This window comes from Eleutherodactylus coqui, chromosome 6 (assembly GCF_035609145.1).
Source record: "Eleutherodactylus coqui strain aEleCoq1 chromosome 6, aEleCoq1.hap1, whole genome shotgun sequence".
NCBI classification, from domain to species: Eukaryota; Metazoa; Chordata; class Amphibia; order Anura; family Eleutherodactylidae; genus Eleutherodactylus; species Eleutherodactylus coqui.
Genome location: NC_089842.1, coordinates 146,915,453 through 146,927,481, shown reverse-complemented (window position 1 = coordinate 146,927,481; position 12,029 = coordinate 146,915,453). Strand labels below are relative to the sequence as shown.

Genomic DNA, 12,029 nt, shown 5'->3' with positions numbered 1-12,029 from the left:
CCCCCACACCAGACTCTCCCTTCTCCAATCCATCCTGAATGCGGCAGCCAGGCTCCTCTTCCTGTCCAGCCGCTACTCGGACACCTCTGCCCTGTGCCGGTCACTGCACTGGCTGCCTTTCAAATACAGAATACAATTTAAACTCACTACCCTGATCCACAAACCCTTCACAGCACTGCACCGCCCTATACTGCTTCCCTCATCTCAATTCACCACCCAGGCACTCCCTCCCCTCTGCTATTGAAATCAGACGGAGTACCACTTTAATTCCAATCTCTCATTCCCGCCTCCAAGACTTCTCCAGAGCAGCACCAGTCCTCTGGAACGCGCTACCCAAAACTATCTGGGCAATCACTGACACACAAAATTTCAGGCGTGCTCTTAAAACGCACCTCTTCAGGGAGGCATACCATATCCCCTAAACCAAACCCTCGTTACTCCCCCTGATAACATGCTCCCTGTCCTACTGACTGTAATCCCTGCTAACCGTAATTAACCGCCCCCTGCAGTCATGTCAATTCAGCCACTATACCACTATACAGCCCAATTTGACAATTGTCTGTGTGTAGAGCATCCCACACTCTCCACCTCACCATACCGTGCACATCTCCAGCCCCTTACCGTCTGTATTACCCTATTATTTGTAGTATGTAAGCTCGTTGGAGCAGGACACGCACCCCTACTGTTTCCATCAACTGATTACTACATGTAACCGTTTTTATTCCCCCTGTCTTGTAAGCGCTGCGGAATGTGTTGGCGCTATATAAATAAAGATTATTATTATGTCCTAGTAGGGAAATTGGACAGAGGGTTTTTATGACATAACACCTTTTAGGCCTTAGTCAGACGGGCGTTTTTTCGCGCGATTTGCGGATCGCATGACGGATGCGCATCCGCAAATCGCGTGACCGGTGCCCGAAAATCGCCCGAAAATCTGCTCCTAGCCGTGTTTCATTAGAAACGGGCTGGAGCTGTCCAGCGCATTGCATTCAATGGAGCCGGCAATACAGCCGACTCCATTGAAAGCAATGCGCTGCGGGCGAGTGTGGGATGAATTGTCGGGAAGGGCTTAAATATATAAGCCCTTCCCTGCAATTCATCCAGAAAAGTGTTAAAATAAAAAATATATACATACTTACCTTGTCCCGGCAGACGGAGTTCAGAGCGGCCGGCCTGCAGTGGTATGAAGGGGGTGTGAGACAGACCTGCCCCCTGATTGGCTCAGCGCTGAGCCAATCAGGGGGCAGGTCTGACTCACACCCCCTTCACACCCACTGCAGGCCGGCCGCGCGGAACTCCGGCTGCCGGGAGCAGGTGAGTATATATATATTTTTTATTTTAACACTTTTCTGGATGAATTGCAGGGAAGGGCTTATATATTTAAGCCCTTCCCGACAATTCATCCCGCGCACGCCGGCAGCCCATTGCTTTCAATGGAGTCGGCTGTATTGCCGGCTCCATTGAATTCAATGGGCAAACATCGTTCTTCTCTGCCACAGCTGTTACAGCTGTGGCAGAGAAGAATGATTTGTCTTCTATATGTTCTCAATGGGGTCGGCGCTGCTGCCGCCGGCCCCATTGAGCGCATATAGTGAAGAGAACAGGAATCGCAGATCGCAGATAGGTGCAATCTGCGATTTCTGTTCTATAATTTATCGGACGAGCGCATAAAAAGCGCTCATGTGTCCGATACCATTGCAAAGCAATGGTTTTAAAAAATCGCCGGACGCATGCGCATGCGCAAATCGCGCAAAAAAACGCCCGTCTGACTAAGGCCTTAAGCTGCAGGTTCAATTAGGGTGAGCGTACAATTATACGTAAATCTAGGAATTGCACAAATAGCAACTGGCTAATACATTGTGCTTTTATATGTTTATCTACACTATTTAAATGGTTTCCATCACAAGTGGAACAGAACTGATAATATAGCATGGAAGCCTAGAGTAAGTAAGCTCTCCAGCATTGCCCCACAAATATTAATACAGCTAGTAGTCTTCATTTGCCAACCTAGATTTAAAAGTCAGTGTTTTATATCGATTATTCCTTTTTGTGTGATTTATTAAATTTCTTGCCTATTTATTTTCTTCCACAGGAAAAATTATTAGGGCAATAAGTTCACTGAGGGCACTTTTGACATTCAATCACTTCGCCAAAGGGGCTTGACCAATCTGATTATTGTACCCTTCCAAACAAGGCACTTTCTGCACACTTGGACGATGCTTGCTGTGTGGGGGAATACAGAAGTGAACTGAACACAGATAAGCCCTGCAGAATATTTAAGCATTTTTGCAACCTCATGTTCTGCCCGTGGATCCAGGAGATAATCCGTCTTATAGGCAGAAAGGATGGAGCATGCACTGGAAACTCATCTTCATTATTTCAATTCTTTTCCAGTCCGTTGACTGCTGGAGGGTCGTTGCAGACCTTTTCAGCATTGAGGGGGTTTTGGTCAAGAAGAAATACTCTAAAATATAGAACCTTGGGTGGGACCAAAGGGGAATTGGTGAATAGTTGATATGTGACTTAGACTTTGTGTTTTGTTTTCTGTTGGGTTCATCTTGAGCTATGCAGATTGCAGTCCATTCCCACTCGAAAATACTCAAATTGACTGAAGACTCAATACAAAGCCATGTTTTATCTGGTATGTTGGATATCAAAGAGTCCTTGATGATTCGAGACTATTTGAACAATGTCCCTGAATGGACGCTGGTGCAAGAGGACCTATATAACTAAAACCATCAGAACATCACCAGGCTCTTTCCATTAATTAAGTTCTATCAACTTCTTATGGCCACGACATTGCCAGTAGAGCAAGGCAACGTTTTCGATCGTACTATCATAATTTTTTTTATTTATTATTATTTATTTGTTTTACTTTTCACTGCCAGTCAACATAGCACTGCACAAGGTAGACCATGCGCACACAACTGTCACGTGTTCTGAAGAGTTTGGCAGTTTTTCTTTTGGTACTCAGAACAAACTTAAGAACGTGTGTTCTACAGATTCAAGCTGGGACTCCTGATTCTGTGAAACATCTAGAAGTTGGTAATCTTACTAGTTTTACAACTTTTTTTGTAGAGTCTACAGATTCTTGTTTACAGGTGAAAAAAGAGCCAGTTACATTGAGTGTTTTTTCGTCTTGTATGCTATCTTGTGGGTCTGTAAGTGCTCCATATATCCACAACATTACAAGTTTTTGTGGAACCAATGCCCTCATTATTCTCCGTGCCATTTCCAAACGGGTCAGTAAAATGGCTTTTTCACCGTAGAGCACACTACAAAAACTCTGGTTCTCCAGCTGTTGTCACAAGGGGTTTTCCAACAGCTGGAGATCCACAGGCTGCTGCTAACCCTTTCCCTTATTGTGTAAAACATATCAATTAAAATATCTCAGACTGCTCTGTTGGGTCACTCTCGAAGTGGACAAATGCCTTAAGTCATTAATCAGTTTTTAGGAGGACATTTACAAAAGTTACATTACAGTATATCTATTTCATTGCAGGTATGTCATATTCTTCTACTGTCTCCGGTACTTAATGTACCCCCAAAAAATAACTTGATCCCATGAGAGGATAAGATGCAGAAGACCATTGCCAATGTCCCATATTATGAGTAGATAGTTCATGGTTACTGCCTAAACGTGTGGTCTTTTTTTGTGTCATATTTGTGCCAAATAGAGAGGAAATTATGATGGCAAATGAGGTTGAATCTCATTACTTCTCTGTGGTGGACATATTAACATATTTTATTATTTACAAGTTATAACCTGCAACCATGGAAGAAGAGATTATACATTTTAGAAAAGCTCCGGGCAGATGCGAGATGCCATTGAGATGCCTCAAGGGCCATTGTGTTCGATGGTGGTATTAAGATGGAAAGCCACTGGTCAGCCATTTGGCCCTTCACTTGAGTAAGAAGTCTGTACTTATATATCTTAGCATTACCTAGAGGGATGTTATAGAATCTTTACAGAGGAGTATATTTTATTGGGAAGTGCCTTGCTGACCCATTAGATGTTCCAGAAAGGCAGCTGCTGGTCAATGAGATGTTGGGGCCTTTCCTGCTTTTTTTGTTTTGTTTGTTTTTATACTTTCCAAAAAGGTTGTTCTCTAGTGATAAAAAAGTTACAATTCCACATTGACCATCAGATTGAAATGACTAATGTATGTTAGTTTTCTGGAGGTCTTTTAAAATGATACATGTGCTGAAATTAGAAATCAATGTACAACCCATATTATAGACATGGCAGAACATGCTGTGAATGGAGGTTGGTGGTCTCGCACCCATACCTAGTTCTAAAATGAAGGACCAGCGGCACTGTTGAGCACTGGATATCTAGGACATGGCATCTGGCACCGAGCTCTCGTAAAATCATCTATTGGTAGAGAAAGGGGTTCACTTGCCCTCATCCCTTTGCTTTGGAAATTCTGAGGCTTCTCCTGATTTTAGGTGAATTTAAAAGGATGTCTGCATATAACTACTTATTCATATCACTTAGCTTCCATTTGATCATAAAATTGCTTGCAAATTACTTTTGGTCTTATTTTAGGCTTTTTGGTAAATCAAAAATTTGTGGTGGTAAATTTTTGAAAGGATTCTAGTCCTTCTACGGTATGTAATGTAAGCCCTTTGTATTTGGTCAGCTATTAACAAAAATACAAAAATAAAAGTAGTGTAAAAAGTCTCATCAGTTGGAGACTATACTTTCTATGAGATGGGCCTGTCTTTCTGGGTTTGAATATTAAAGGAGTTATCCCAGAATTGGAATTAGGACAAGTCCATGGCATATCAGTGTGGAGGTGCCCACTTTGCACAACTCTTATTGAATTTAGTGGGGGAGGTTTTCATATGCCACCTCGTCATAGGAGAAGTCTGATTGACCTGTACAATGTAAAATTTGGGAAAATCGCTTTAAATATATTTTGTGCCAAGGAGATATCAAAACATGAGAGTTCAAAAAGCATCCATTTACTAGTTACAACTATCTCTTTTCTACTTTTTTGCTTGATTTTTTTTTTTTTCACTATAGAACAAAAAAATTCCAAAAGCCATAGCTGTGTATTTTTTCTCGAATGTTGCTATAAATAATTATTTTATTATACTTTGCACATGAAATATTTTTTTATTCCTTCTTGCTTTTTATTATGCGCCTTGTTTCATATGTTGCACTGGTTGTTCACTCGTCCTTGTTTATTGGAAGGGTTTGAGTATTAAATTGGTTGGATTTGCATCGTTTGTTGTTTGAGCAGGGCTAGGTTTACTTCCCACGTTGGTCAGATACCATTTACAGTACAGGCCCCATTCAATAGTTTTTGGAAATTGAACTAATATGAATCCCCATCATTGCACTAACTTTCAAAGTGTTTCTGATAACAGCTACATCTTATTGCCCTTGTGACATGCAGAGCCGGTGCAATTCATAGCACTGTTAGGCTCTGACCCCTTAGTCAGATGTATAGCCTACGTTGGTAGTATTGCTTGATGGTAGACTCTGATGTATGCCACGATATAGGTATACATTGCCCATTGATTCTCATATAATAAAGATGTATATCATGCCATATGCCTATGCATGGAAAAGCTTAGTCTACTATGTTTTGTTATACCATTAAAAACCGATGAAGATATACCAGCCCAATGGAGCCCTATGACTACATTCGACATATATACCAGGAGCTTTTTATAGGGCTCATTGCTCAGACGCAATGTGAACATCGCCTTAGTCTGTGAAATTAATGAATGGTTTGTACATATTACAAAACGTTGTGGCCATATCATCCTGAGGATCAATGAGGGTCTCAGAATATCCTCACTACTATTATTGTGAATTGTATGAATGGTATATCAGTTACATCTGGAACAGCAATCAATGAAAAAGCACTTTATACAAAAAAATAATGTTTTACCAAAATACCAATTTTATTGTGTTTCCCTTCTGTACTCATTGTTGCCTCTGCTGTGCAGAGCACTTTGTATTACCTTCGAAGAGGTCCATCTGAGTTCCATTAATGGCTGGTGTAACGGCTCCACTCAACACCTGAAATTTAAGTGCAGCTACATTTCACCCACATGTGCTTGGGCCCTTAAAGGGGTTGTCCCGCGGCAGCAAGTGGGTCTATACACTTCTGTATGGCCATAATAATGCACTTTGTAATGTACATTGTGCATTAATTATGAGCCATACAGAAGTTATAAAAAGTTTTTTACTTACCTGTTCCGTTGCTGGCGTCCTCGTCTCCATGGTGCCGACTAATTTTCGCCCTCCGATGGCCAAATTAGCCGCGCTTGCGCAGTCCTGGTCTTCTGCTCTCTTCAATGGAGCCGCTCGTGCAGAATGCAGGCTCCGTGTAGCTCCGCCCCGTCACGTGCCGATTCCAGCCAATCAGGAGGCTGGAATCGGCAATGGACCGCACAGAAGAGCTGCGGTCCACGGAGGAAGAGGATTCCGGCGGCCATCTTCACAGGTAAGTATAGAAGTCACCGGAGCGCGGGGATTAAGGTAAGCGCTCCGGTAAGCTTTCTGTACGTCCCTGCATCGGGGTTGTCTCACGCCGAACGGGGGGGGGGGGGGGTTTGAAAAAAAAAAAACCCGTTTCGGCGCGGGACAACCCCTTTAAGTTCACCCGTCCTGCAGAGTAACTCTCAAGTAAGTCTCTCCAAGGTCTGAATCAAGAGGGCAAAAAGTGGCAACCTTTGTAGGTTTTGATTTGTGCTGGCCTTCTAGCTGGCTGTTTAATTGTGGAGTTTTGCCAAAGTGAATCATGGTCCATGGTTCCGACCTGATCTGGGACTGTGAAAGTATCATTTTCGAACACTTTGTTCTTCTTTAAAGAGTTCTAAAACTTGTATGGAAATGTTCTTTGGATTCTGAGGGTTTGTCATGTCATCAAAGTCATAGTATATGCACAGATGCTACTGTAAATGGCACTGGGTTCAGGCTCAGGATTAAGGTGTAGTTAGATGTTCCTGCTCTGAGTCTGGGGGTGCCAGACCTAGTTCTTTTAGGCACACCGTAGTTCCTTTGTCCTGACATGTGGGCAAGGGTGCTAGAAGGTACAGGTGTCCCAGCTCTGGCTATATTGGTTCAGGAGAGGGCCGGGTTCGGAAGTAAGCATGGTTGTTGGCTGGCCGTAGAGACTCTGCAGGACTAGCAGTACTACTAAGGAGCGGACATCTTGCAGCCATCCAACTTTAATTACAAAATGAACGAATAACAATGGCACTTACAACTACCATTCCCAGGTGAAATGTACTTATATATAAATCCATATTGGCAGTCATTCAGTACAATCACTGCCCATATGCCGGGGTTAATCAAGTCCTTACCCAGGTACCTGGATTAGAGTTTCGTTTTCCGTCTTTCTGGGCAAATCGGGCTAATTAGGCAAGAGGTAAGGAAAACGAGGAGGCAGTAGTCTCCGAGGTTGTACTCAAACCAAGTCCTTACTTTGCAAGGAGTTCAGGTCTGTAGGATGGTAACTGCTCCTCTGCAGAATCTTCAGGAGACTTTCCCCAGCTCTTCTCCACAGCGTAGTTGTACCCACTCACTCCACTTCCTGTGGTTTTTCCACTCAAAGACTGCTCCTCGTACTCACCATCTCTTAAAGCTACAAGCACCATATGGTAATATAACAACAAACACATTAACACATGTACCCCCTTTACATTACATTCACTTTGCACATAGCAACTTTGTAGCTGCCCTCTTTATAATGCGCAGGCCTTGTCCACAGAAGTTCGGCCAGTGCTGAGGCAAGACATTTCTGTCCTCCTATGTACAGTATAGTGCAGGTTTTTATTTTATTATGTCAATGATAATGTTACATTACATACAGTATAGTACTATATTATGAAATCGCTGCTATTATCGTCAAATCCCAGACAATCCAGGCATATTGCCTTTGCTATTGAATATAATATGGACATAAAGGGAACTTTAAACCTGCTACACCAATTTTAATCGCATACAGATTTAACAGATGTGAGCAGATTTTTTTCTTCGGACTGCGGGTAAAATTAGCAGTGCAGCTCGGGTCGGGGGTTAGATGAAAAATTGAGCTCTGCTGCAGGAATACAGGGATACCAGACAAGAATCAAGCTCTAGTTTTTGGGACCACAGACATAGGGGAGCCCATTGTGTAACAATACCTTACTGGTTTATGAATAGTACAAGTGTAGATGATAAAAGATTGTCTTTAGACCTATGCATCTTAAAGGGACCCTGTCACCACTAAACAGAACAATAAACAAAGTCATGGTGCTGTGCCTGGAGCTGGGGAATGTGGAAGAAAAAGCGCTGCACGTAGCGCTTTTTCTTCCATCCAAAAACCGAGCACCTGAGCGGAAACCAGTTGGACCCCATTACAGTCAACTGGGTCAGTTTGGCGCTGTTTGGTTCCATTCTGAGATGGAGCCGTTTGGCCATGGGGTTTTCCCCGAATGGAGCTGGAAAGTGGAACCCCCAGGTGCAAATGTGAAATCACTCTCAGATACTGAATCGTTTTCTTCCTCTTTGTCTGATGAAAAATATTGTTTGTAGTTAAATGCGGCCCATCATTATGAACATTTTTGGATTTACACTTAGAATTTTTTTTTTAATATCTCCAGATATTCCAGGACTGATGTTAGAATAGCGCCACCTGCTGTTTCTATTAAATAGCCTTTCTTCGTCCAGTCCACCTCAGTAAATGTTCCCAGGTGGTCACAGCTACTTAGTCTTGCCTCTCTGCAGTAACACTGTCTCCTCTATTATCACTTGCTCAGCATCTCTTCTGACATCAGAGAAGATGCAGAAGCTTCAGAAGCAGCCGCTCATCACACCAGCGATCCCTCCACATTCCCAGTGGAGCAGAGAGAGGCAAGACTGAGCATGTGTGACCACCTTGAAAAAAATTACTGCGGTGGACACAGAATAGAAACAGCAGGTGGTGCTATTCTAACATCATTCTGGAATATCTGTGAATAGAAACTTCTTTTAATAAGTGTAAATGAAAAAAATTGTTTATAATTATGGGCTTCATTTATTTATAAACCATATTTTTTGTGGCACAATCCCTTTGAGGTATCCTAGGTCCTTCCAAAATAGTGTAAGGCTACTTTCATATTGCATTTTGGAGTGTCCCTAAGAGGTATATGCCTGAAAGATTTCTCAATGTATACCTCTGACGGATACCACAGCAGAGACGTACAATGGCATCCATCTTCCATTGTGGTATATGTTTCTTTGCCGAATGCTTCTGCATGGAATAGTGCGGTCTGCTGCCCTATTCAATGCAGCAAAAAAAGGATATAGTGATATAAACCAGCCCCACAGTGATCAAAAGGGGCAATCTCCGTCAGGTAAATTGGAGCCTATGGATATGTCCGAAAAAAAGAAACATACACTGAAAATGCAGTATGAAAGTAGCCTTCTAAGCAGAATGGAACACTTGGAGCCCCACCAACATTGTTGTGCGGATCCCTGAAGTATGTATGAATATCTCATTTATAACAAGCAAGGAGCGTTAGAAGAACTAGTTGCATTTAGTAATTGACCCAGGTCTTCTGACTTTAAAAACAGAGAAAAGATTACAATGGGAAGCAACATGTCTACTATGTTATCAAAATAAGGCTTTTTTATTGTATAATGAAAATTATGTATCATACATTGTGTTTCAATCCCTTATTTTTAAGATCTCTGTTTGCTGTCTGTGAATGGAAACATTAATACATATTTACAATTTAAAATACAAAAGTTTTCTGGCAAAAAATGTTTTTCATGCTTTGTGCCACATTCACTATACAAAGTAGTGTGGTTTTGTGAAAATGAGTATGACCTAAATTGTGCAAAACATTAACCAAATTTCAGCAAATTGCGCTAAATTTTAACTAAAGTTTTGTTGTAAACTAAGCCAAGTAGTTGGTATAAACTTAGACTACACAATCTTAAAATTTGTTTTCTTATGCAGAGTGAATTACTGTGATGAACCTGGTACATTTTAACACTGTCTTAAGGCCCATTTAGACACAACGATTATCGCTGAAAAGGCATCTTTTGAGGGATAATCGTTGTGTTTAAATGTGCTCATCTTTCAGTTTTCTGCCGAACAACAGTTTTCAATTCTGCTTGAAAACCATAGCTCAGCAGAACAACTGATAAGCAGGACTGCAGCTGTGTGCTGCCCAGGGAGAGCTGATTACAGCTGATAACCATGGACAGCAGAACAGCTGATAAGCAGGACTGCAAACTGTCTGCTTTCCATGGTGCTGAATTCTCTATGGGGAGCTAGAGATTACATTGTTTTCTCTTAGCAGCCCCTGGCTGAACAATGGAGCTAATTACAGAGCTCAGACCTCCTGCTGAGTTCTGCTAGAGCTTGGAGAAGCTTACTTGCATGCAAATGACGCTAATAAAGTACTAATACCAATTAGTGCCTATTAGTACTTTATACTAAACGATCGCTGATCTTTCAATCTTTTGAAAGATATCTGTGTGTGTAAATGGGCCTTTAGTTTGCACTTGCTAATTTTTAGACAGTATTAGTAAACGTGTCCTATTATTCTTCACATACAGATGCTAAAGACCCATGCTGATTGTCTCCAACTGTAACATATAAAAGGCTATGCACCCATGTGAGGTGGACACAATCAGCATGCAGATTTCAGCAGTGATTCTTTCTATTAACTCACTACAAGAAGAGATCTTAAAATGGTAAGGAATTAATGCAGAATGTATGTTTTTTCATTATAAAATGTAAGCCTTGTTTACTTCATTATGTGATGAAGGTGCTGTATAATATGCATGCGCTATCTAAATAAAGGTGATCATTATTATTACTTAAAAAGCACTTGTACTACAGTAGAAAGCTGTCCCCTATCCACAGGAGTCCATGTACGTTGCTTGAACAATGGAGGATACTGATAGGTGAGCTGACTGTGAACTATTGCCTATCCATAGGATATGGGATAATTTATAGTCGTACCCCCCAGCAATTACAATGCTTTCCCTGATCCTGTTGATAGGTGCTAACTTTCCATCTTTGTACAATCGCTTAGTCCAGGGTTAGAAAAAAAAAGTGTTTGGTTTTTTTTCTAACCAGTACCACTCTTGTCCATGGGTTGTGTCTGGTATTGCATTTTATAGGCAAACTCCAAAGTACAGGAATATTCCTATAAAACATAGCATTCATTCATTCAGCATGAAAAAAGTTGCAGACGGCGATTATAATGATATTACATGTTAGTCCCATTCATCTGAGAAGGGTTGCATAGCCAGACACTGTCCACGGACAGGAGTGGTGCTGTTTCTGAGCAAAAAGACCTTTTTTTCTAATCTTGGTCATTTCATGTTTGCAATAAAGACCTATCATCCATTTATTACATTGTCTTTTTTTTACTTTGTCCCTTTAGCCCCATAATTATGAATCTGTATCATTCTCCAAGTCCCAAAACATAACCCAAGATTCATACACGGGTAGATTGTACTCTGACAATTATTGGGTCATCTTGCATTTTTTCAGTTTTTAACTAAATATATCCAGTGGTGGACAGCTTATTTCACAAATGTAGAAGCTCAGCCGTAAAATGCAGTACTTTTTCTGGAGGCGGGCATTTCGTATGGTGATTCATAAAACTGCAATTGCACCACTTTTGTCAGTGGGATGGGTAGAGTATCGCATCTCGGCCTGGTTGACTTAGGCCACAAAATAGCTGCCTCCATTGCCTGCAGACAACAAGAGACATATAGAAACCTATAAGGGCTTTGCACAGAGGGGCCAAATCTAAATTTCTATTCTTGACAGAGAGGTCGTTTAGTAAAACCGCCAAAGGTTTTGGGAAAGGTGGCAGGGAAAAATAAACAAAAATTGTATATTCTCTTCAAATGATTGTATCTTCACAAACGAGTGTTGAAATGCCTTACATTGGTCAGATGTTTATGTGTACCATTATCTTGTGTATAATCGTGTCCATGTGTAGATACGGCAGTGTTAAAAGGACAATTCCACATATCTATATATGAATATATTGCAGTTTAGTAATGATGGTTGTCT

At 41.4% G+C, this 12,029-nt stretch overlaps 1 protein-coding gene across 2 annotated transcripts in view; it reads left to right on the top strand.

Moving 5' to 3' along the window:
- Nucleotides 1–5,173, top strand: part of PPFIA3 (PTPRF interacting protein alpha 3) — a 141,279-nt gene extending 136,106 nt beyond the window's left edge. For both annotated transcript variants that reach the window (XM_066607904.1, XM_066607903.1), the window contains one exon: nucleotides 2,093–5,173. The gene's annotated coding sequence lies outside the window, so the exon portion shown is untranslated. The remainder of the gene's footprint in view (nucleotides 1–2,092) is intronic.
- The last annotated feature ends 6,856 nt before the right edge of the window (nucleotides 5,174–12,029 follow it).